Raw genomic sequence first — 27457 nt, forward strand, 5'->3', positions numbered from 1 at the left:
AGTTGGTTACATAATCATTAGTAAGGAGTACATTTGGCTGTATCAGAAAGCCTGAGAAACAATAGCTTAAGTTTTTTTAGCTTCAAAGAAAAAATTGAGGATGCTCTCGGGGTAGGGAGACTGCTCACTGAAGGCAGAAGGAGCTTTTCTTTTTTTGCACTATGTAATTATTTTTAATGTCTAGAGTTTATAATCTGAGGACCAGAACTTTCTCCCATACCCAAGTTTATAAATTCTCAAATGGCTTATGAGGCCTCCTGTCTAATTTGATTTCTGGGAAGACTTCATTCAAGTCCTCAATGGTTATCTGATCAGGTGGAATTATGTTCCTCATCTTCTCCAGCTCTTTTGCATATTCCTAAATCCTGGTCTTTGAGAGAGACAAAAACTCAGCACAATTTTTCCTATCTTCTTTTTCTTCAGGATCCGCCTTGGCAGTATAATTCATCCTCCAGCATAGGAAATTTCAGGGCATTAAACTTCTCAGAGTCACCCACCAAGCCAGGCTTTGCCCCACTGACCACGTAGGAAACCCAGTTGATGGCAGGTAGCTTCTCAGGCAGAGTAACCAACCTAGAGTTGAGGGACTCTTCCCGGGATTTCAGGGAGTTAGCAAAGGCCTTCTGGTTTCAGTGGATGGTCTCCCCAGAAGCTACCCAGTCAATGGCTTTTAGAGCAAGTTTCCATCCAGACATCTTGAGATCCTTCACTGACCCCGGTGGCCCACGGTCCACAGCAGCTCAGGAGGAGATCCTGATGCTCTCTGCCATCCTTAGGGAAGGCTGCCGCGTACCAGGCCTGAGCCTTCCCAGAGAGAAGGAAGCTATGGTTTGGGGAGACTTGAGTCACATGATCACCTTCACTCAAAAAAGGCTGGGAAGACAAGTTGATACCTTTCCAGTCTCTGGTGAAAATAGGCAGGTGTCTTAGCATGAAGTGGTCAGAATTCCAATTACCATGTCAAAGGACCATGGATTTCTTTTTTCCAAATTCCAGTTTGATTGCTGCCTGGCAAGGGGCAGGACTTAAAGGGCTGTGCTCCATTTATGACCTCCTGACTTGGTGCTGGAAACACAGATGTACAACCAAGCAGTCGTGAAGGTTGCATCAAAACCAGTGGATATCAGTTTCAGGGAGGCAGCTGTCAATACAAGATAAAGAAAAATTCCTCAGCATTTAGAGCTGGCCCTGTTTGAAATTAACTCCTCTATGGGATAATGAGCAATCTGCCCCAGGATGCAGAGACTGGACAGATAACTTGGTATGTAGGTAGAAGAGGCACTTTATGGATCCGGTGAAGTGGACCAGGTGACCTCTACCATCGATATCCATCTCCATGTTTTAAAAATTAGGGTATATTTGCTAAAGTACTTCCCCAAGCACCTAGGGTATTGGCTGTGTGGTAGAGCCTTGTTCCCACGTTGCTTGTTAGTTACCTGAAATGTAGCTGGTAGAGTGATTGCCAGACATGGTGGATTCACGCTCCAGGCTCCAGGCTCCAGTGCCGTAGGAAAGCCCTGTCTTTATTGCCGGGCTTATAAAGCAGCCCCATCCAAAGTTACACATGTCTTTTTCCTCACTGCCTATTAACACGACACTATTATTTTTCCAGAGGCCGTGAATTACCCCTTTTGTGCCAACAAAAGATGCATGTTCCTCATGGGAAGGATGGTGTGGACTCTGACATAACTCAGTTGTAAAACAAGGAGAAACGTGAAAACCATTGACCCTTTGATTTATTTGCAAAATGGACTAGCTAAAATGGAAAGTTTCATTCATTAAGCTCATTTTCTGTGAGCTTAAAGCTATAAAGGAAGTGTGATCGATAAACTAGTGAGTCTAAGCTTATGTAACTCAGGCAGCATGGGTTGGTTTTTTTTTTTTTACGTAACAGAATTCTTCATTTTATTTTATTTCTGGCTGCGCTGGGTCTTTGTTGCTACATGTGGGCTTCCTCTAGTTGGAGCGAGCGGGGACTAGGCTTCGTTGTGCGCCTGGGCTTCTCATTGCAGGGGCTTCTCATGTTGCAGAGCATGGGCTTTAGGTCCGTGGGCTTCAGCAGTTGTGGTGCTCAGGCTTAGTTGCTCCAGGGCAAGTGGGATCTTCCCAGACCAGAGATCGAACCCCTGTCTCCTGCATTGGCAGGTAGATTCTTAACCACTGGATCACCAGGGAAGTCCAGGATGGCTTTCACTTTAGGTGAAATGAGGATCCATTAGAGGATTTGAGCATCATCTGACCTATTTTGTTTTTTTTTAAGGATCACTTTAGCTGTGGTGCTGAGACTAGATATAAAGATCAGATTAGTTACCAAAGGGGAAGGGAGTTGGGAGGTGGACAAAATGAGTAAGTTGGTGATCGATGGGTACTTTCAAGAAGTTTTTCTGTAAAGGGCAAAGGAGAAAGGGAGAGGTAGATGAAGAGGAATTTGGGCTCAACTGCTTTTAGGCATGTTAGAGCATGTCTGAGTGCTGTTGAGAATGATCTGGAGACTGGGAAAAGTTGCCACGGCAGGAAAAGAGAGAGACAGTTGCTGGAAGGACATCCTCAAGTTGGGGAGTGAGGATGTCATCGAGAGCACAGATGGAGGCGAGTCCTCTGAGAGTGATGGCAGAGCCTGTGGGACCAGCAAGGAGGCTGGAGCCCATGAGGGAGGGTGTGGAGGAGGCTTTCTGACTGCTTCTGGTTTCTCAGTGACATGGGAAGCAAGGTCAGCCACCGGCAGTGAGGAAGGGGGAAGAGGCATTGGAAGTTCGAGGAGATAGAAGGTGTAATATCATCCTCTCAGACAGTTCAAGAGTAATTAAGCTAGGGAAACACAGATTTCTGGATACCCCCTGAGGCCTCCCTACAATTTAAATTCGTGAATCAAAAGCAAAACCAGACAACATGGTCCTATGTTTTCCTCCAGGATTTTCAGCTGAATATGTGCAGGTACAGACAGGCAAAGTATTGGATTTCATCTGAGTTGGGTTTTTCAAAGACTGTGGTCATTGTTATTGATGGTGGAATCTAAAAGCTGCCCAAAGAGGGAAGTGAGGGCATGAGGTGGGGAAAGGGCAGTGAAAGGGTGATAGGATCAAAGCAACATAAAAAGAGTAGTATTGTATTTTATGAATAGGATTGTCTTTTATAAATTAAATCATATTTCCAATGCATGATGGAAAGTTAGCCACATTATGAAAAGTGAGTTTTCATATGTGAAACATCCTATATGATTAGGACTAATTATCTGCTGGTATTTCTGTTTACATTGTGTTTTCTTGTGTGTGTGTGTGTGTGTTACTGGTTTTTTTTTTTAATTGGGGTATAGTTGCTTTACAAAGATGCTCAGCATCACTAGTTATTAGAGAAATGCAAATCAGAACTACAATGAGATATCACCTCGCACCAGTCCAAATGACCATCATCAAAAAATCTACAAACAATAAATGCTGGAGAGGGTATGGAGAAAAGGGAACCCTCCTGCACTGTTGGTGGGAATATAAACTGACACAGCCACCTTAGAGTGTATTGTTTTCTTAAAGCAAGTGGTGGTATATCTGGAAGAAACCAGATATAAAGCTTTCTGGATATAAGGCAGTTGGCCAATGGGAGCTCTAAGCGGAAGCCACGTGTGACATAGGGGTCACTGGCCCAGCCCCCAGGCTCCATGTGAACACGCAGCTGGTGCCCCACTGGCCGACGAGCGGCCGTCTTGGTCCCATAGCAGAGCTAGGGATCAGTGATGGGTCTGGTCAGAGGCGCAGAGACTGTCCACAGGGAGAGGGCAGCTGACTACCCGGAGCCAGGATCTGAGGAGCTGCTGAGAGCTGAGGACGGCGGGCGACGGGAATGCCCATCTGAAAAGGGAGCAGGGTGGAAAGCAGTGTGATAGAACCGCCAAGGAGGGGCAGCGGGGAATCCCAGCCATTCCTCCTGAGTTACCAAGCCTGGATTTGGAGGTGAGGGTTGTTGGTGGAATAACGAGACCGCAGAGGTAGCTCAGAAGGAAGGGAGGAACCTGGTGGTGGGGGTGGAGGGGGCGGTGATTCTTAGCTTTGACCATCCTTCCCACCGTGGTCTGCGCTGGCCGAGACACTGGGTAGGACTGAGCCTGAGGATGGAGGCACCGATGATCTAGCTGCAGAACCTGGGAAAAGCAGGGGTGGAGGAAGCGAGGAGGGGTTGAGGTTGACGAGGAACAGCTGTTCTCTTCCCTCAGAGCAGATGGGAGGTTTCTGTACCAGCACATCACTTATATCATCCATGGCAAAATGCGTGTTTACTTCATCTGTGGCCCCATTGTCCATATTTAACAGAAGTCAGGGCCAGCTAAGGGGCTTCCCAGGTGTTGCTAGTGACAAAGAACCCGTGTGCCAATGCAGGAGACGAGGGTTCCATCTCTGGGCTGGGAAGACACCTTGGGGGAGCGTGGCAATCCACCCCAGTATTCTTGCCTGGAGAATCCCATGGACAGAGAAGCCCGGTGGTCCTACTGCTAGGGCCTCAAGGAGTCGGACATGACTCAAGCGACTTAGCATGCATGGTAGGACAGGGTAAAGGGAAACCACGGGTCGTTTTCTTGGCCTCACTGAGCTTACTCTTGCCCAGGGCCGCTATGTATGTGTTAAGTGTCATGAAATGGGATGACTCTTCCTGGCATGAGTCTTGACTCTAATCCAGCAGTGTCATGGCCTTGTCATGAGATCCTCCCATGTTTGAGTCTTCTCATCCTCGGTAAGGAGTTAGCATTACCTGGTCTCTCAGTAGCAGCAGATAAGAGATACGAAAGTGCTTTGAAAAGCGTGATGTAGACGCAGCTGGAAGGCTTCTGCAGTAGGTGGGGATACAGAAGCCCTAACCTTGCAAAATGAAGTGAGGTCAGCACAGATTAAGCAGACCAAATCAAATCTTTGATGGTTGAGTGATTTCTAAAAATGATTGCAGGTTGGCACAATTTAACAGGACTGCCCGGAGCAGCTGAAAACATTGTCCAGGACAGATCAGATAAAGCCAAGTTAGAAATTGGTTGTTGCTGTAAATCAGGCAGTAGGCTATCACTGACCTAGATTTTTCCCAGAAGTTTTCCCACAGGAAGTGAAAGAAAAACCACCCCGTGGCTGCCAGGGCTTGATTTGTCAGGAGCTACACAAGGTCTACATGGCATTAAAAGATTGCCTATCTCTCAGCTTGCCCTAATGAATTGGGGCTCATTGAATTCAAAGCCAGTGAGATGTGTAAATCACATCTATAGAATAAAAAATGGCCAGATTTCAGCCCCAGTTGCCCACGATCCATAACAGCCTCTGGTTGCATCGTCCTTCCCTTAGCTACTAAATGTTTGGCTTGTTGCTGAAACTGCTACTTCTTAATGCCTCACGCGGTAAGGTCAGTATTTTCCCCATTTTCTGCCTCCCTTTAAGGAAGTAGGGATGAGAAATGGCATAAAGAGGGAGCTTGTTGTGGGCCCTGACCTGGGAGACCCAGAGAGCTAGTCCTGAAACCAAGAACTGGCTGGCTGTTCTCTCTCTGCATCAGAGGGTATGGGGCCAATCTGAGGGACCCAGGGATGTGGGAGCTATTCCAGAGTATCCTGGGAAGACCCAAGAGCCAAACTCTTCTCATCTTATGTCAAATCTGTGCTGTGCTTAGTCACTTGATCATGCCCAACTCTTTGTGACCCTTTGGACTGTAGCCCACCAGGCTCCTCTGTCCATGGGGGTTCTCCAGGCAAGAATACTGGAGTGGGTTGCCATGTCCTCTTCCAGGGGATCTTCCCAACCCAGGGATCGAACCCAGGTCTCCTGCATTGCAGGCGGTTTCTTTCCCATCTGAGCCACCAGGGAAACCCTATGTCAGGTCTGCAAAGCATGTAATATACCACGCCTTGCACCCCCACTGATCAAAGTCAGGCACGGTCACCACAGGATGGTTTGTGATAGTCCCCAGGATCCTCCTCACTGCTGTTGTGTCAACCTTCCTCTTTCCCACATTCTGAACCCCTGGCCCTGAAGCTGACTTTGACTCCACCTTTTCCTCTTTGGGTTTGTGTCATTACCATGATGGGGCCGATCGACACTCCCTGACTCGGTATGTGCGATGTCGGAGGAGTTTGGAGTGGCTTTGGTGATGACGTTGGAAAGCACCCAGTTGCACGTTAGAACGTGGTGGGTGAGCATAGTTCACATAAAGATAGAGATATCGTGCACACTTGTACCATCACCTTGGCTCCATTGCACTGCTGGCCTTTTTCACCCATGTGCACGTGGAAGTATAAATGTGTACGTACCTAAATGTACAGGTGTCAGTGATGGAGTTTTCATGAGAAGAAAAATCTAAGAAGGATCCAAGTACAGGCCTAGAAACCCTGTGTGGGTCTGAACATGACTGTGGTAGAATTGTAAGGCGCTGGCTGCCCTCTTTGTAGAACTTTGTAACAATCAGATGCCAAGAGAGGTATTGAGAAGTGAGCGTCCCCTCACTGAAACAGTTGATTCATCCTTTTCACTTATTCATATGCAGAATAAGTATTGATGGCCTACTGTGTTGGGATTCCCTGGTGGCTCAAAGGGTAAAGAGTCTACCTGCAATGCGGGAGACCTGAGCTTGATACCTGGGTCAGGAAGATTACCCTGGAGAAGAAAATGACAACCCACGCCAGTAGTCTCGCCTGGAAAATCCCATGGGTGGAGGAACCTGGCGGATTACAGTCCATAGGGTCACAAAGAGTCAGACATGACTGAGCAACTTCACTTTCACCGTGTGCTAGGGATTCTAGGACAGCCCAGCAAGCAGGATAGATGGATTAGTTACGAGGATTTACTAGCTGATGCTGGCAGTGAGTATTCTGAAAGAGAGAAGCCTGTGGTGGTCTCAGGATAGGTACCTTGTCCATGGTCACAGACCAGTAAGTGACAGGGCTAGACTTCCAACACATGTCTGTCTGACACCAAAACTCAACTATCAGCCCCTAACCTGTAGTACTTCACAAGCGTTTCCCTGTAACTGGATGGGAGGGTAGAGAGAGGAACGGTGAGAAACAGTGGTGGGAATGTGGACCAAGCTTTTGTTAGGTAAGGGGTTTGGATTTTGTCCTGTAGGTGATCGGAGGCTCTGAGCGAGTGATCTAATGGCACAGGCATTTTTGAGAGAGTTTTCTACTATAGTATAAAGTAGTTTCAGTTGGGAGAGAGAGGGACCACTCAGAGGTGGTTTCATTGATCCCATAATGAAGTAGCAATAGCCCAAAGTATGAGAGGAAGGAGGTGGGTGGGAGGAACTGGGAGGTTGGGATTGCCACACATATGCTAGTGATACTATGTATAAGATAGATAATATAATGAGAACCCACTGTATAGCACAGAGAACTCTATTTAATGCACTGTGGTGACTTGATTGGGAAGGAAAATCCAAAAGGGAGGGGATATTATGTGTATGTGCGGCTGATTCATTTAGCTGTGCAGTGGAAATGAACACATTGTAGAACAACTATACTCCAATAAAAATTAAAATCCAAATAGAACAAAAAAGGAGGGTAGCTGTGGAGATGCTGAAGAAGGCATGGATGCGGTAGTTTTGAGTTATGATTTTCAAGGTGATGTTAATCGACAGATCTTGAAATTGATTGAAATGTGATATGAAAGGTATGGAGAAATAAAGGAGAGAGCCAGGTGTCTACCTTAGCTAAGTGGATGGGTTGATAGTCTTATTCATTAGGATGGGGAACGTAAGAAATGTTAGTCGCTCAGTCGTGTCCGACTCTTTGCAACCCCATGGACTCCAGGCTGCTCTTTCCATGGGATTTTCCAGGCAAAAATCCTGGAGTGGGTTGCCTTTTCCTTCTCCAAGGGAACATAAGAAGAGGAATATATTTGAGGGGAAGGTGGTGAGTTTAGTTTGGATACGATGAGCTCATGATGCCTTTGGGACTCACGTGTGAGATGCCTGGTAGGCATATGAACATACAGGTCTAGATCGCAGGATGGTGATCCAGTGTGGGGCCTTAAAATCTGCATTTAATAGTAACTTCAACCATGGGAGTGACTGAAGCTCCCCAGGGAGAGAATGCAGCATGTAAAGTCAACCCGATGACTCACGTTTTTAGGGATGAGGGTGGCCAGAGGCGTGGGAGGACAGTCAGAGCGGCAAGGAGGGTGGTAGGTGAAGATGAAAGGACTTCTCCCGGAGGAGGGAGTGATGCATGATATTGAATGCTGCTGACAGACAATACAGGGCTTCTGGAAAGTGTCCCCTGAACATGCCAAGTGGGAAGTCACTGGTGGCCCAGACAGAATGGGAGTGCTTGTCAAATAGAGTGGTGAGGCGTGGAGTTGAGCTGAGAGCCCTTGGAGACACTAAATGAACACTCTGGCTCCCCGTGTGGTGTGGTTGTGGAAAAAGAAAAGGAATGAACTTTAGTTAGAGAGGGCATAGGATTTACATGGCTTCCCTGCTGGCTCAGATGGAGCCTGCCTGCAATGTGGGAGATCCGGATTCCGTCCCTGAGATGGGAAAATCCCCTGGAGAAGGAAATGGCAACCCTCTCCAGTATTCTTGGCTGGAGAACTCCATGGAAGGAGGGGCCTGCTGGGCTAATATGCTCCATGAGGTCACAAAGAGTCAGATACAACTGAGCATACTCTTGATAGATAGATAGATAGATAGATAGATACAGATAGATATGATTAATATGGATTTTTTTAAAGTCTAAATTATTTTTAATTTGTACTGGAGTCTAGTTGCTTTACAGAGTTGTGTTCGTTTCTGCAGCACAGCAGAAGGAATCAGCTCTATGTTTACATACAGCCCCTCTTCTGTGGATTTCCTTCCCATTTAAGTCACCATAGAGTACTGAATGGAGTTCCCGGTGCTATATAGTACATTCTTATTAAGAAGTCTAAATTCTTAGATGAACGAGCTAGTTGAAAATAAAGAGGTGGAAACTACAGGTGAGTGGAAGGATTAATGATGGCATTGGGTCTCTGAGGGATGATGGAATTCAGGGCACTGGTGATGAGCCTTTTATATACAAACAAAAAATACTTATTTTAAAAATAGGCTTATTTAAATATAGGCTTGTGCTGGGAAGGAAGTATCTTCTAGTGAAGCCACAGACTGACAAAGGGCAGGCCCAAGGATTCCTGGACAGTGTCAAGAGCCCCCCTGAGGTTGAAGACCACGATTCAAAGTGGCTATCTCCTGCAGTGTTATGGTACCCTACATAGATGTGGTACCCTACATGGATGTTTAATCTTGGGAAATCAGGATGGGCATTGAACCCTGACTTGGAATTCTGCTAGATGGGTATAGCCAAAGGATGAGGAGGTGAGGTGGTTGAGAATACAGGAAGACGGTGGTTGGAAATGATTGTTCACTTGATTCTAGCCAAAAAGAGATGAAAGGGGAGAAGACAGCAGAGCTATGATGAGTGGGGAGAAGATAAAGCCATAGATGAGGGGGCTTGGAAAGCTCCTAAAGCACATGTGGTGAGGACACGCAGCGGGGGAGAGGGGAGGATGGGAGGCTGTGGCTGGAACCTGGGCCTTTGTTGCTAACATTTCATACTTAGTGATGAGGCCAGATGTCAGCCCTCGGGAGGGGTGGTTGACGAGGGGAGATCAAGGTTATCTGAGATGGGATTGTCAAGGAGCTGTGGGAATAACGGCTGGATGAGTCACGCGCTCAAACAGTGAGGTCACCAGGATGGTGGTGGGATTTGATAGGTGTACTGTGAGCCAAGGAGTGAAGTCATCGGTGGATGTGAGGAAGTGACCAGAAAAGTCACTTGGTGACAGAGAGGAGGATGATTAGAACAAGGGAACAAGCCAGACTTCCCAGGAGGACAGCTGTGGTCTGGAAGCAACACTAAGGAGTGGAAAAAAAAAAAAAAAATCTTTGGACCTGCTTTTGATCCTGATACTATCTGGTTTAAAAGCCCATATTCTTAAAACTATTCTGTATTGTTCACTCAATCTGAAGGATAACTTTCAGTTTACCTATATCTTTCTAAAAAAAAAAAGTTACAGGAAGTAATCTATTCTCAGCTTTATTCAACCAACTCTTCACTTCTACTGAATTTTCCAAATCAGCAAGCCCATATTTTAAAGGCTAAATCTTACAGACAAATCATGATGGAAATAGAATGACCTGTATCACAAAACTCCTTAAATCAATCAAGCTAATCTTATAAATCTCTGTTTAAAATTTAGACTGCATGGACACTTAACATGTGAAAACATTCCAGTTGGCACTTTTATGGCTTGGGCACAGTTGCTGGCCTTTTGGCCTGACCCGAGGCCGGCATTGAACTAGGAATACCCCTTGTGTATGCATGATGTCCTGCTATTTGTAACACATGCTTGGCATCTGAACCTATCTGTTATGCTGGGAACTATCAGACCAGAGAATTGCTGTGAGTCACAAAGGCAGCTAATTTAATCAACCCCTCAAACTTCTATGATTCAAGATTCCATAGCTCTGTTACTCAGATTTTTTAATCTGAAAAACAAAATCATAAAGCAAACCTCCAGGTGAAAGTAGATTAAATCGGCTGTGTACGTTTGCAGTGGAAATTTGCCTCTGTGATGAGCTGTGCCATGCCTGTGGGTTGAAAAATAGAATCCAGAAAGCAAATGGTTGGTTGCCTCAGAGCTCCTGTGTCAGTGTTAGATAGTTGCTCGGTCTTTGCGACCCCATGGACTGCAGCCCACCAGGCTCTTCTGTCCATGGAATTCTCCTAGGGATCCTCAGAATTCCTTAACATCATGGTGGCGACCACTGAAAGTTTCATTCTGCTTTGTGACTTGACTTACAGTGAGGAAGGTAGCACAGCTGTGAACCAGCTGTGATTCATCGATACTTGGAAACAGGGTTCTTTTGTCTGTTCCTGACACTCTTCCCCCCTCCCTTAATTTCACAGACTTAGGTTGTTAAAGGAAAAGTAGTTGTTGAAATAGAGGTTCGGTCTTGCTCAGACTGCTCCTCACCAGGACTTCTGGGGACCCTCGAGGATTGAATTTAAGACAGCGAATCTTGTTTGTGATATGTGGCAGGGTAAAGAAGTCGGTGGATTTCCTACCCATGCATTTGTGACTTCATTCATAGAAACACGCTGATTCTTGAGCCGTATGCCAAGGATGGCCTTCCCACTATCTGGGAACATAAAGGGATGTAGCGCCGCCTAGTGGAGGCAGTTTCTTGGCATGAAGTGAAGTGAAGTCGCTCAGTCGTGTCTGACTCTTTGCGACCCTATAGACTATAGCCTGCCAGGCTCCTCTGTCCATGGGACTTTCCAGGCAAGGATACTGGAGTGGGGTGCCATGTCCTTCTCCAGTTTCTTGGCATGCATTCAACCTTATTCTGCAACAAATACAGGAAAAAATGAATGTATCTATTAAATGTGGGTAGCTGTAAAACTGAAAGGTGTAAATAAGCCTTTCACAAATTTAATTTACTACACAGTAAATTTTAATGGTGAAAAAATGACTTTGAACCACAGCATCTTATAACTTACAGAGGCTATGAGGATTAATAACATGGGAACTAGAATTGTGGTTACTTTTGAGTGAAGGGAGAGGGGTTGCAGATGGGATGGGACACATGGAGAGGCTTCTGGAAGTGACTGGCGGATTCTATTTATTTTGAATGGGTGATGATTACAAGGGTAATGAGGTAATGAGCTCAAAAAGAGCTCATTAAGTAAACATTGATTTTATAGTGCTTTTTGTATCTGTTATTTAATTGGAAGGTCAAACTATGGAAACTTTTAACCAAACACACCACCTCCTAAATTTATAGCCCTTTTCAGAGAAATTCCATAAATGCTAAGGCTTGTATGGTTTTGACACTTAATTTCATCATACTTTCAAAATAAGTTTTAAGGACTGATAATATCTGCATTGACATGCCTGTAGCATCATTCAAGCGTAAGTTCTTTGCCTCAGTAGATGTATCATGCTTTTATAGTGGACTGTGTATTTTTGTCCTATTGTGTATTTGAATATGAGCTTTCATGTTCTGTGGCACAGAATTCCCCGTTCACAGCTCTTCAGAGAAGCCCAAAATCAGTAATGCACTTGAAACAGCCAGTTGCCATGGAAATGACCATTTAGGCTACAAGTTCGTCTTTGTGACCAGTCAGAGGGAGAAATGAAGAATTCCTTAGGAAGGCATCCATCCATTAGAAAAATCCTTTGCAGAGTCCCAACTTTTTAAAAATTACATTTCTTTTAGAAGTGTGGTGAACAGAGGCATTAGTAATGCTGACATATTTGACTGCTTCGTCCAAAGGTGAAAACTCCATTTTACAGGAGAAATTATTTAGGAGTGATATAAGTGAGAGCAAATCAACACTGGATTATAATAGTAAATCCAACATAGTTTAAGCTATTCAGTTGTAACAAAATTTCTTCAGGACACAATGCATTTTAAATTTCCCCTTAAAGGAAATCTCACAAAGGATTTCACATTTGTATTATCCAGATGAGAAATGAGAAAAAAGCAAGGAAGTTGAAAGACCCAAATCGATTCCAGAAGTGCTTGCCAAGTTTCCATAATGTCTCATCAGTCGTTTGTGGGGGAGGGAGCCTTGGGAAGAGCAAGGACTCTTCTCTAGGTTCTCAGGTTAGGAAAGGAGATTTTGATCTAGTTGAACTTGTCTTGTATCTCTCTTCAAGTTTTCTACCTTATCCCAGACAGATCTGGCCTCTTGGATGAACAGAATGTGGTGATAGCACACATTCCAAGGGCAATTCTTTTGCACTCATCTTGGAACTCTGCCAGCCTCACAGTGGTTGGAATATACACACACACACACACTCTTAAGTGAAGACTAAATTATAAGTGTGTATGTGTGTTGTATATTTTGGGCTTTCCTGGTGGCTCAGCAGTTAAGACAGCTTCCCTTGAGGCCCAGCTGGTAAAGAATCCGCCTGCACTGCGGGATACCTGGATTCAATCCCTGGGTTGGGAAGATCCCCTGGAGAAGGGAAAGGCTACCCACTCCAGTGTTCCGGCCTGGAGAATTCCATGGACTGTATAGTCTATGGTGTCGCAAAGAGTCAGACATGACTGAATGACTTTCAGCAGGAAAGAATTTGCCTGTGACGCAGGAGATGCCATGGGTTCAATATCTGGGTCAGGAAGATCCCTTGGAGAAGGGCATGGCAACCCACTCCAGTATTCTTGCCTTGGAGAATCCCATGGACGGAGGAGTCTGGCGGGCTACGGTCCATTGGGTCATACAGAGTTGGACATAACTGAAGTGACTGACCACGCATGTTATGTGTATTAAGCTGGGTGTTTATGTGTGTACTCTTTTTTTCCTATCCTCTAGCACTGTGTATATGGAGATCAACCACTTTGAGTTGGAATAAACTGTCCTTATTTGGTGTTGTGAGACAGTTTTGGGTGTTGTGAATCCAAAACTAAGTTTTCAAAGAAACATTAAAATTGAAGTGAGAGTGTGTGCCCGGAGAAACGTAAATTAGGAAGGGTGGGGTTTTGTTGTTGTTGTTTTTTAGCAGTGTTGGCAATTAAAAAATTGGGGACAGTTCTATAGGAAAAAAGGAGAATGGCTAAATATGGTATGTTCATAATCTATGTTTAAATAATAAAGTAGATATATATGTTCAGACATGAAAAAATTTATGTGCATAAATTTATGTACATACCTTATGTAAATAAGGGGCTAGAGATTTTAGAGAGGGTGGGAAACAGGGACTTGATCTTTTCTGTATCATTTGTTGTCCAGTCGCTAAGTCATATCTGACTCTTTGTGACCCCATGGACTGCAGCATGCCAGGCTTCCCTGTCCTCCACTATCTCCCAGAGTTTGCTCAAACTCATATCTGTTGAGTCAGTGATGTTATCTAACCATCTCATCCTCTGCTACCCCCTTCTCCTCTTGCCCTCGATCTTTCCCAGCATCAGAGTCTGTATCATTAAGGTTTTTTAAATATCAAAATTGTGTTCATATATTACTCGTGTAACTTTAAAAAATCAAATTAGCTAAATTTGAACCTTTTTTGGAATCTACTTTTTCAGAGTTATTTTATTTTATTTTATGTAGGGGTAAACTTACCTGTGTGGTTGAAGCTTTGACGGTAATATGAATTCTTGGTCTTGTTGGACATTTTAGTCTAAATTTTTTCAAACGAGGATTTAAGGAGGAAATCAGTCCCCTGTGTGTCTGTCTGGGGTGCTCTCCAGGTGGCATGCTATCACTTCAGTCTAATGTGTTGGTTGATTGCAATGGTTTAGGGCTCGGTATCGAATCTTTGTGCCCACTATTAGCTCGAGGCCCTTGTGGGGCAAGAAGATGAAATCATCAGATGCCAGCCAATCTCGGAATTTCCTGGGAACTCAAAAGCAGATGCTGTCTTATTCCAGGATTTCTTATGCAAGATACCACCAGCTCCAGACAGTCAATGGAAGGGACTCATTAAACATGCTGGCAATGCTAGCTGCCCATTTGTCATTTGAATTCTGGCTACTAAGCAGATCTTATGCCCCAATCAGAGGAAATCGCAGGTCTTTTTCAGCTGTCATCTTTGGAGGAGTCCTTGGAGTGACCAGAGAAAGTGGATTCAGGCTCTTCCTTTGAACAGCAGTTTGCACAATGTATACTAATGGTTCATAGACTTGGTGTTCATTACTGACACATTCTGGGGGCAGCTATGGGTGCTGCCTGGACTTTTCAATTAGTGCATTATGCTGTATTCATTTACTTCTGTTTGCTGCTCCAAGCTCGTCCCAGCTGAGCTCTCAACTACCCCCAGGAACTCTTAGCTATAGCGTAGCATCCTCATTTCCGTCTATTAAGTCAGTCTATTTCAGCCTCCTCAGTTTCAGGTCATTTTGAAAGTGCTGCCCCATTGCTGCCCAAGGCACAGACACTGTCTCCAACTCCAGTAACTGCCAGTGGAGGTGGCTGCTTTATGAGCTGCCCGGTGGGACTAGGGAGTACCCAGAGCTGGAGCCACCTGACGTCTCCATCTGTCGAGTAGGTGCCGAATATTGTTCCTCAAATGGCTGAATGAAGCAGCATTTGTTTAATCTGGAAACTTGAGTGAGTCTCCTCCACTACAACAGAGCCTTTGTAACTGAGCTCCTGGAATCCACCTCATGTAGGAATCTCTCTGAGGCCATCGTGCATCCATCCGTTCACACAACAAAAGGTGTTGATTAAGTACCAGATACTGTGCTTATGGGATATGGTGGTGGAATTGGCATGGTTCCCACCATCAGGGACTTCACAATCTAACAGAAAAGAGACTCTGGGATACGTGAGGGGTGTTGTATGTCCCCACGGATTAATTGTGATGCTTCCCCTGAGTTCACTGATCAGTAAAGGACTGTTGGCACCTGTTTAACACCTCTACTGTCTTCATCTCCTCCCTGACATGGCTCTGTTGAATGGGGAACCCGTTCTCTTAGGCACTTTGGTAAACTCATCTGCTTGTGTAAAAAAGTAAAATGCTTCATATTCCACTGCTTAGAATGAAACTTTGGGACCAAAGGCATTCCATTTTTTTTTTAAAGAAAAAATAGTTTTTCCTAATGTTTTTCCTTCTGGACCTGGGTGCCCTTCTCTTATTCATCCTCTGCCTGGGCAACTAAGAGATTTGAAGAGTAAACTAATACCAGACTCAGCATACTACATGAGAAATGTATTAGTTAGAAGCCCGGGGTTCTATGCAATAGAGACCAGATCGAGCTAGCTCAAGGAGAAAGCAGTGCATTGTTATAAGAGATGCAGGGGTGTCTTGCAGAATCAGAAGCAGGAATGTGTCAGGGCTGAGGCAGAGCGTCAAAGATGGGAAGCAGACAGTCACTGGAATCCTTTCACTGTCTTCCACCTGTCTGTTCACCTTTTTCCCTTCCCTTCTTCCTCTGCTCAGCATCTCTCTTTCTGCCTCACTGCCTCTGCCTTTCTGGTACATGTGGTCCATCATATTTTTCTTGCCCACAGCTTCTCAATTGATACATCACAAGTCTAACCTCAGTACAGCGACTCCCTTCAAACCAGATGTGGTTGGGCACCAGGGTCATATTGTTCTCAAATGGTTCCTGAAGCTCACGCTTCTGGATGTGCATTAACTTCTAGAGAAGGCGGGCACAGTCTGATCAGGATGGACATGCCCAAAGGTATCGGACGTGCCTGGGTCTACGCACACAGACACACTTGTAGCCCAGACACCAAAATCCTTCCATGACGGCCACACATTTACCTAGAGATGGCCTAACGGGTTCTGCCCTGAGCCCGTGTGAGAGGATGTGGTTCAGACTTGAGCTGCAGGATTCACGGGGCTCTTGTGGAGATTCTGGGAACAGCCCTGAACCTGAGCCAGAATACTTGGGATCCAGTCAGGGATCCACCAGTAAGTAACTCTGGGATCTTGGACAAGTTCTTATGCCAGCCGAACCTTCATTTCCTGTTTACGCTGAGAGTCACAGAGATGGCTTTCAACAACGTGGAGAGCCATAGTAATGGAGAAGGAACAGGCATGTTATCTCTTTAGTACTAGAGTGAAAAGGACAGGAAACTATAGAGTGCTTACAGTGGCCAAAGAATCCAAAGGACTTTCTTACTGTCAGGCTGCACAGACCCTAGAACTGGCCACTTTATGAAGCTGGGCATTCCCTGTCACTAAGACTCAAAAATGATCTACAAAATGGAGATACCAACCCATTTTTTAAAACAATTTTATTTCTTATAGGAGCAAATGGATTAACAGTGTTGTGTTGATTTCACACATATAGCAAAGTGATTCAGTTTTACACATACATGTATCTGTTCTTTTTCAAATCCTTTTCCCATTGAGGTTATTACAGAATATTGAGCAGAGTTCCCTGTGCAATACAACAGGTCCTTCTTTAGTCTGTTTTAACAGACCTTCTTTAGGTCTGTTTTAAATATAGCAGTGTTTACATGTAATTCCCAACTCCCCATCTGTCCCTTCTCCCACCCTTCCACCTTCATAACCAAAAGTTTGTTCTCTATATCGGTGAGTCTGTTTCTGTTTTGCAAATAAGTTCATTTGTATCATTTTTTTAATATTCCACATATAAGCAATATCATATAATTTTGTCCTTCTCTGATATCCTTCACTTAGCATGATAATCTCCCAATCTGTTTCTTAAAAGAATTATTTTTGTGTGTGTGCATGTGTGTGTAGGGGAGTTCTGAGTGCCCTGTGCCTTTTGCATTATGGTCTTAACAAGGGAGAAAAAGTATATTTTCACTTTGTACATTCGTTTAAACCTTTGAAGCATACTTTTTAGTGCTTGTGTCACAAGAGTTTCCAAGCCTGAAGAAGGGATTGATGGGGGCGTAAATGATATGCACGTCTCTTAATGAAAACAATGCTGGTTGTTCTTCTTAGCCCCGTCACTTTCATTTGTTGAATTCTTTCTCCTTCCCTTCACTCCTTTGTCTTTTGTGCTCCCTGCTGGACTCTCAGGGTAGGGGTGGGAATAGGAGAGAAAGCAGACTTTAAAACCTGCCGTTGTGTCCTATGTGAGGGTCTATGGATGGAACGCCCCTTCTGGTCCTCAGCTCTGTGTTGCTGATGTCTGAGTATCCTCGTCTCTGTCACCATAGCCTCTGATACTGTCACTTTCTCTTTCCAAAGTCTTGGCTGGAGTTTGAAGAGCTGAGACAGCGGGGCTCTTCTGCTTTTGGCAGGGTGTGTTAGCTGAATTCCCTTTGTGAGGCACTAATGGCATATTTGTCTCTTTCTGTCTTTGGGCTCTAATACTCGCTTCAGATGGACCCTTTTGTTAAATCTCAGATTGTTCTGATAGTTACATGGCTTTCAGTTTTTACCCCCCTCTGGTTGGTTTTCACTGCTACTCGGTGGAGCTGCGTACAGGTACGTATTTGAGCCAGGTATTGTGTTTAGTCGCTCAGTTATATCTGACTCTTTGCAACCTCTTGGACTGTAGCCTGCCAGGATCATCTCTCCATGGGATTCTCCAGGCAAGAATACTGGAGTGAGTTCCCATGCCCTCCTCCAAGGGATCTTCCCAACCCAAGGAGCGAACCCAGGTCTCCTGCATTGCAGGTGGATTCTTTACCATCTGAGCCACCAGGAGGCCCATTTGAGCCATAGTACAAATCTGGAAATATTTACATAGTTATCATCTATAAATAGATTTGATGTATAGACCAGGGAACTATTCAATACCCTGTGATAAACTGTAGTGGAAAAGAATATGAAAAAGTATAACTAAATCACTTTGCTGTATAGCAGAAATTAACTCAATATTATAAATTAACTGTTTTTCAATAATTTTTTTTCTTTTTTTTTTTTAAATTTTATTTTATTAGTTGGAGGCCAATTACTTCACAACATTTTAGTGGGTTTTGTCATACATTGACACGAATCAGCCATAGAGTTACACGTATTCCCCATCCCGATCCCCCCTCCCACCTCCCTCTCCACCCGACTCCTCTGGGTCCTCCCAGTGCACCAGGCCCGAGCACTTGTCTCATGCATCCCACCTGGGCTGGTGGTCCGTTTCACCATAGATAATATACATGTTGTTCTTTCGAAACATCCCACCCTCACCTTCTCCCCCAGAGTTCAAAAGTCTGTTCTATACTTCTGTGTCTCTTTTTCTGTTTTGCATATAGGGTTATCCTTACCATCTTTCTAAATTCCATATATATGTGTTAGTATGCTGTAATGTTCTTTATCTTTCTGGCTTACTTCACTCTGTATAATGGGCTCCATTTAACAGCTACATCTACTATATAATTAAAGTATAAAATATAGGATCAGATCTCTTGGGCATATTGTCTTATGTTTTTCATATTATTGCTGTCAATGATATCTTTTAAGTAAGACATTGATTTCACTATAGGAGTTGCCAACCTATAGAGATGTGACATGTGATTTAGTATTTAAATGTAAAAATAGTTACCTCCCCAGACTTGTCCACAGTCAACAGTTTTAACACCTAATGCAGCAAAATTAGTACATATTTCCAAAAAACTTGGGAAAGAAAGAAGTTTTAGAACTCTAGCAGTGAAATAAAATAGAATTCTAAACTTGAATTTTAAGAAACAGTTTACTTTTCAAATCATGAAAAGTTGGTGATTGAGGGAAATGTGTTTAATTCGAGTCACTAAAGAAAGCTCATCTTTCACGAATATTCTAAAAGAGATTCTTGGACCTCTCCAGTGTTTAGTAGAGACACTGGTATATTATTATGTGTAATTTCACTAGAAAACATACTTCTGACACAGTAATAACTACGTCTGTTCACATTGTTTAGATTTTTTTGCCTTGCAAAAAGAAAATACGTGAAAAAAAGCTTCTCTGAATTAATTGGTAAGAATTGGGAGAAAAGGTAGAATGTGGAGAGCTAAAGAAAATGTCAATATTTGTGAGAAGACTGCCTGAGAGAGTGACTAGGGAGGAGGGTGTGGGGTGGTTGTGTCTGGTAGGACTTGCTATTGGGGTGATTGAAATTGAGATCGTGTAGTTTTTCACATCTTTCCTTAAGTGGGCACAATTGATTCAACTCATAATTATGTTTTAGGACCGAGATTCTCAAAATATCCTCCTGACTGATTATAAACTAAGATAAAAATATAAGTTCTTGCTTTGATGAAGAATGAACAATCCCTTCAAATGCCAGCTTTTACATATGACTGAGGGTTTCTAGAATAAACTACTAAGTAAGCTTTCAAAGGTGTTTCTGAACTCAAATTGTCATATTAACACAGACTCTAAATAGTCAAGGACTCTTCAGTTCTACTAAAAAATCTAGCTGCTATTCAGTAACAAAGCTCCTATAACGCAGCATTTGTGTAGATAGTCGGAATTACCAAAAGAGAAGTGTGTAAACAGGGCACAGACTGAGCAGAGTGGGCAGTGATCAAAGAAGTCTGACCGTCATTGGTTTAGAAAAGTTCTTCTCTATTACTCAGCCATAAAAAGAATGAAATACTGCCATTTGCAGCAACATGAATGGACCTATAGACTATTATACTAAGTAAAATAACTCAGAGAAAGACAAACATATTATGATGTCACTTTTGTGTAGAACCTAAAATAATGGTACAAATGAACTTATTTACAAAAAAGAAATAGACTCACAAATATAGAAAACAAACTTATGATCCCCAAAGGGAAAAGGAGAGGGGGATAAACTTGAAATTTGGGATTAACAGATACATACTATTGTATATAAAATAGATAAACACAAGATTCTACTGTATATCACAGGGAACTATATTCAATACCCTGTAGCATCCTATAATAGAAAAGAATCTGGAAAAGAATATATGTATACATATATACATGAGTCAAATCACTTTGCTCTACACTTGAAACATTGTAAGTCAACTATACTTCAGTTCCAATCTGAAAGAAAGGCAATGCCAAAGAATGTTTGAACTACTGCACAATGGCACTCATCTCACACGCTAACAAATACTCAAAATTCCCCAAGCCAGACTTCAACAGTACATGAACCGAGAAATTCCAGATGTTCAAGCTGAATTTAGAAAAGGCAGAGGAACCAGAGATCAAATTGCCAATATCCACTGGATCATTGAAAAAGCAAGAGAGTTCCAGAAAAACATCTACTTTTGCTTTATTTACTACACCAAAGCCTTTGACTGTGTGGATCACAACAAACTGTGGAAAATTCTTAAAGAGATGGGAATACCAGACCACCTTACCTGAGAAATCTATATGCAGGTCAAGAAGCAACAGTTAGAACTGGACATGGAACAATGGACTGGTTCCAAATAGGGAAAGAAGTACATCAAGGCTCTATGTTGTCACCCTGCTTATTTGACTTATATGCAGAGGACATTGTGAGAAATGCTGGGCTGGAGGAAGCACAAGCTGGAATCAAGATTGCCGGGAGAAATATCAATAACCTCAGATATGCAGATGATACCACCCTTATGGCAGAAAGCAAAGAAGAACTAAAGAGCCTCTTGATAAAAGTGAAAGAGGAGGGTAAAAAAGTTGGCTTAAAACTCAACATTCAGAAAACTAAGATCATGGCATCTGGTCCCATCACTTCACAGCAAATAGATGAGGGGAAAATGGAAACAGTGACAGCCTTTATTTTGGAGGGGCTCCCAAATCACTGCAGATGGTGACTGAAGCCATGAAATTAAAAGACAGTTGCTCCTTGGAAGAAACGTTATGACCAACCTAGATAGCATATTAAAAAGCAGAGACATTATTTTGCTGACAAAGGTCCATCTAGTCAAAGTTATGGTTTTCCAGTAGTCATGTATGGATGTGAGAATTGGATTATAAAGAATGCTGAGCACCGAAGAATTGACGCTTTTGAAATATGGTGTTGGAGAAGACTCTTGAGAGTCCCTTGGACTGCAAGGAAATCCAACCAGTCCATCCTAAAGGAAATCGGTCCTAAATAATCATTGGAAGGACTGATGTTGAAGCTGAAACTCCAATACTTTGGGCATGAGATACGAAGAACTGACTCATTTGAAAAGACCCTGATGCTGGGAAAGATTGAGGGCAGGAGGAGAAGGGGACGACAGAGGATGAGATGGTTGAATGGCATCACCAACTTGATGGACATGAGTCTGAGCAAGCTCTGAGAGTTGGTGATGGACGGGGAAGCCTGGGGTGCTACCGTCCATGGGTTGCAAAGAGTTGGACACGATCGAGTGACTGAACTGAACTGATACTTCAAATTAAAAAAATATTCAAAATACATTTTCCTTAAAAATGGTTTGGATTAGAAAAATAAATTCTCAGAATTGCAAATAAATGAATAAATAAATAAATTTAAAGAAGAAGACAAGTTATTCTCAGTCCTGGCTGGACATCAGAATTGCCTGTACTTCAGTCACAGTTCAAAAGCATCAATTCTTCGGTGCTCAGTTTTCTTTATATTCCAGCTCTCATATCCATACTTGACTACTGGAAAAACCATAGCTTAGATTAGATATACCTTTGTCAGAAAAGTAATGTCTCTGCTTTTTAATATGCTATCTAGGTTGGTCATAACGTTTCTTCCAAGGAGCAACTGTCTTTTAATTTCATGGCTTCAGTCACCATCTGCAGTGATTTGGGAGCCCCCCAAAATAAGTCTGTCACTGTTTCCACTGTTTCCCCATCTACTTGCCATGAAGTGATGGGACCAGATGCCATGATCTTAGTTTTCTGAATGTTGAGTTTTTAAGCCAACTTTTTTACCCTCCTCTTTCACTTTTATCAAGAGGCTCTTTAGTTCTTCTTTGCTTTCTGCCATAAGGGTGGTGTCATCTGCATATCTGAGGTTATTGATATTTCTCCCAGCAATCTTGATTCCAGCTTGTGCTTCCTCCAGCCCAACGTTTCTCATGATATACTCTGCATATAAGTCAAATAAGCAGGGTGACAACATACACCCTTGACATACTCCTTTCCCTATTTGGAACCAGTCTGTTGTTCCATGTCCAGTTCTAACTGTTTTTTCTTGACCTGCATATTGATTTCTCAGGGGGAAGGTAAGGTGGTCTGGTATTCCCATCTCTTGAAGAATTTTCCACAGTTTGTTGTGATCCACACAGTCAAAGGCTTTGGCATAGTCAATAAAGCAGATATAGATGTTTTTCTGGAACTCTCTTGCTTTTTCAATGATCCAATGGATGTTTGCAATTTGATCTCTGGTTCCTCTGGCTTTTCTAAAACCAGCTTGAACATCTGGAAGTTCATGGTTCATGTATTGATGAAGCCTGGCTTGGAGAATTATGAGCATTACTTTACTAGCATGTGAGATGAGTGCAATTGTGCGGTAGTTTGAGCATTCTTTGGCATTGCCTTTCTTTGGAATTGGAATGCAAACTGACCTTTTCTGGTCCTATGGCCACTGCTGAGTTTTCCAAATTTGCTGACATATTGAGTGCAGCACGTTCACAGCATCATCTCTTAGGATTGGAAATAGCTCAACTGGAATTCCATCACCTCCACTGGCTTTTTTCATAGTAATGCTTCCTAAGGCCCACTGACTTTGCATTCCAGGATGTCTGGCTCTAGGTGAGTGATCATACCATGGTGATTATCTGGGTCATGAAGATCTTTTTTGCATAGTTCTTCTGTGTATTCTTGCCACTTCTTAATATCTTCTGCTTCTGTTAGGTCCTTACCATTTCTGTCCTTTATTGTGTCCATCTTTGCATGAAATGCTCCCTTGGTATCTCTAATTTTCTTGAAGAGATCTCTAGTTTTCCCATTCTATTATTTTCCTCTATTTCTTTGCATTGATCACTGAGGAAGGCTTACTTATCTCTCCTTGTTATTCTTTGGAACTCTGCATTCAAATGGGTATATCTTTCCTTTTCTCCTTTGCCTTTCACTTCTCTTCTTTTCTCAGGTATTTGTAAGGTTTCCTCAGACAACCATTGCCTTTTTGCATTTCTTTTTTGGGGGGATGGTCTTGATCCCCATCTCCTGTGCAATGTCATGAACCTCCATCTACAGTTCTTCAGGACTCTGTCTATCAGATCTAATCACTTGAATCTATTTCTCACTTCCACTGTATAATCATAAGGGATTTGATTTAGGTCATAGCTGAATGGTATAGTGGTTTTCCCTACTTTGTTCAATTTCAGTCTGAATTTGGCAATAAGGAGTTCATGATCTGAGCCACAGTCAGCTCCTGGTCTTGTTTTTGCTGACTGTGTAGAGCTTCTCCATCTTTGGCTACAAAGAACATAATCCATCTGATTTTGGTACTGACCATCTGGTGATGTCCATGTGTAGAGTCTTCTCTTGTGTTGTTGGAAGAGGGTGTTTGCTATGACCAGTGCATTCTCTTGGAAAAACTCTATTAGCCTTTGCCCTGCTTCATTCTGTACTCCAAGGCCAAATTTGCCTGTTACTCCAGGTATTTCTGGACTTCCTACGTTTGCATTCCATTTCCCTATAATGAAAAGGACATCTTTTGGGGGTGTTAGTTCTAGAAGGTCTTATAGGTCTTCATAGAACTGTTCAACTTCAGCTTCTTCAGCATTACTGGTCAGGGCATAGACTTGGATTACTGTGATATTGAATGATTTGCCTTGGAAACGAACTGTGATCATTTTGTTGTTTTTGAGATTGTGTCCAAGTACTGCATTTTGGACCTTTTGTTGACTGTGATGGTTATTCCATTTCTTCTAAGGGATTCTTGCCAAAGTGTAGATATAATGGTCATCTGAGTTAAATTCACCCATTCCAGTCCATTTTAGTTCGCTGATTCCTAAAATGTCAACATTCACTCTTGCCATCTCCTGTTGGACCACTTCCAGTTTGCCTTGATTCATGGACCTAACATTCCAGGTTCCTATGCAATATTGCTCTTTTCAGCATTGGACTTTACTTCCATCACCAGTCACATCCACAGTTGGATGTTGTTTTTGCTTTGGCTCCATCCCTTCATTCTTTCTGGAGTTATTTCTCCACTGATCTCCAGTAGCATATTGGGCACCTACCAACCTGGGGAGTTCCTCTTTCAGTGTCCTATCTTTTTGCTTATTCATACTGTTCATGGGGTTCTCAAGGCAAGAATACTTAAGTGGCTTGCCATTCCTTTCTCCAGTGGACCACATTTTGTCAGAACTCTCCATCATGACCCGTCCATCTTGGGTGGCCCTACACGGCATGGCTCATAGTTTCATTGAGTTAGACAAGGTTGTGGTCCTTTGCACAAGGCTGTGGAACTGCCTGTAGTGCATTTAAAAATTATGAGTTGCTGGATTCCATGATGGTGTACTCAGTAGAGATTACCCTCTCCCCAGGAGACTTTGCCTTCATCTCATTGGCTAAAACCTATCCACATGTCTACTCCAGAGAAGCTGCTGGCAAAGGAGACAGGGTTGTGAAGATTCATCCCCTGGAGCATTTCCTTGCTCTTCCAGGAAATGCACTGTGGTTTCAGCATTGCGCGGTGTACCATGGAGTGTAAAAAATTCACTTTAAAAATAACAAGAAGAAAGAAAAAGGTCTCTGCCTTCAAAGACCATATACTATTCCCTTAAAAAGGCCAAACATTGTAGAAAATAACAGGATAACTAATTCATACAGGGCAAGAGGAGTAGAATCAACCTTTATTAAGTACCTACCTAACCACACGTGGAGTACTTCACATTGTCATCTTTTTTAATCCTCACTTCAATCTTACGAGATCAGTCGTGTCCATGACATTTTACAGATTAAAAAACTGTAAACTCAGAAATTTCAGGGCATTTGAATTTTATTCATTATCTAGAATATGGTAAACTAGAATTTGTGTTCTTTTTGAAATCTAGATTGGTTGATTTGTTAATTTTGTTTTGTCATGCCAATCTACCAGGTTATCTCCTAATTAATAAGGAGATATCTTACCCTCATCCCAGCTTTCCATGTGACAAGACCAAAATGCCTTCTATACCTGTACTTTGAATTTATAGGACAGATACGGAGTGGCCACGTTTATTTCCTCAGGATGAATCTGTGCATGAAGCTTCTTGAGTCAGAACAATATTGTAAAGTCTAGTTCTGCTCATCAAATAGTCAATGATTTATTGACAGGCCAGACAAGTAATCTGTTCATGTGCGTTTCTCTGCACTGTTTCTAAATCAGTTCAAGCCTGCTCTGCAATGTAAGAATGTACAATAACTCTATCTACTGGTGCAGCTATACTGTTAACCAGAGTTTTTTGTTTGACTTTCACCATGATTTCACAAAATGGGAATTCATTTCCTAAAGAAGATGAGTTCATACAGAGAAACTGCACTTTGGGTTTTCTTAAGAGATGGTGATTCTTGTGACATTGATCTCATGGCCTCATGTTGTCTGATCTTATGGAAAGAATAATATCTGTATGTGAATCAATAATGGAAAGGGAACACAGTAACTCTTCAGAAATAGACCTAAAATAAGCTCAATTTATGGTGATTTGAAAATGAATCTTGAAAGAGTCTTTCCAAAAGGTGATGATATAGTGATGGAATGTAGAGCTTTTTCTGTGAATGTACTCTTTTTCCCCCCCAGATTATCGAGTTAGGTGCAAGAAATATGATTCATTTTGTAATGCTTTAGTTATCGATTTCATAGGAGTTTATTTTCTGCTTCAGCTCTTGTTCATAGCCACTAACACACAGAAGAAATATTGCTTGCTTATTTAAAGAATTTTTTAAGATACAAAAATTCCCCATGGTTAAACTTAGTTATTTGTATAGGCTCTGCTCTCCCTGAGATGTCCACCGCATTTCTCCATTGGCCTGGAGAGCACAGACCCTGTTGCATCACCTTCCCTATAAGGCCCTGTGGCCATCCTCTTTCACAATTCCATCTTTTATATTCCATCCAAATGTGTCTTGTATCCATAACATTTAGTGTGTTTATTATCTCCTTCACCTGCTTTTCTCAACTAGATAGTGAGCACCTTGAGGACTAGGAGAGTGACCTGTTTGTCTTCATTTCTCCAGCACCCTGGGGCAAAGAGCGTGCCACATTGTAGGTGTCTATGCCAAACTTAATTCAAGGAACCTCGGGACTGCCCTGCTCACTGTGGAGAGGGAATAAAAGCTGAGGTTAAAAGTTTTCCACTTGCCCCAGCATTCTGGGATCAAAATGTGTGAAGGTGTTTTTGGTGCACACACAGAAGTCATTCGTTTCACAGTTTTAAAATCTGTCTTGCTCCTTTCTCTTTCTCTCTCTTTTTTAAAAAATCCAAGCTATACATCTTGTATCCCGGCCAGAGTATCATTTAGAGTGTGCTCAAGCAGTTTTTCAGTGTCCTTGATTAAGGTCTCAGGGCTGAGATAGCCAGTTTTGCTTGGTAACCCTGTTCACTTATAAAAATCCATCCTTTGATCAAACATTAATTTTTATGAAAAGAGTCAGTACACAATAAACCTTGATTTAGAATTTGAGCATGCAGACGTTTAACATTAAGTGAGTTCAGTTAGGCAAACAAAGAAAAAACTGAAAGAAAGGTGAGATTGAGAGAAGGAAAAATAATGATCTATTTGAATAGTGTGAATGATTGTGAGCTTGTGTCCTGCCTGGTCAGCATGAGGGAGAAGATGGATACATTTGCTGAAATCTCTCCTAGTCTCTGTTTATGATTTTAGTGTTTAAAGGTGCAAGTATCTTTTTCATTCTTTTTAGCTCCTAAACAACAAGCCAGCTTCTTTATCTGATGGTCAAACACAAAGGCGATGGCTTGGCTCATAGTAGGAGGAAGAGGCGATTGCATTGAATTCCATGTGAGACACTGCTGCTAGATGCCTTATGGATAATTAATGGATTCTGAAGGATAATTTTGATGAATTTCACCTTATACACAGATTAGAAACAGACAATGACATCCTTGGAGACACAAAATTTGTTGTCTGGATAGACTTTAGGGTTGGCAGGTTTTTTGAACACGCTGTGTGTGTGTGTGTGTGTGGCTGAAGGGAGGTCAGGTCTGTTGACCAGATCAGGGACTGGTGCTCCTGTTTGATGACCAAAACATCTCTAG

The 27457-nt window shown here is 42.7% G+C and overlaps 1 protein-coding gene and 1 pseudogene across 4 annotated transcripts in view; one reads left to right on the forward strand and one right to left on the reverse strand.

Moving 5' to 3' along the window:
- Positions 1-27457, forward strand: part of PALM2AKAP2 (PALM2 and AKAP2 fusion) — a 498977-nt gene that overhangs the window by 160734 nt on the left and 310786 nt on the right. The window lies entirely within an intron of this gene.
- Positions 227-695, reverse strand: LOC136176859 (ATP synthase subunit d, mitochondrial pseudogene; annotated as a pseudogene).

Source organism: Muntiacus reevesi, chromosome 10, assembly GCF_963930625.1.
Source record: "Muntiacus reevesi chromosome 10, mMunRee1.1, whole genome shotgun sequence".
Taxonomy (NCBI): Eukaryota; Metazoa; Chordata; class Mammalia; order Artiodactyla; family Cervidae; genus Muntiacus; species Muntiacus reevesi.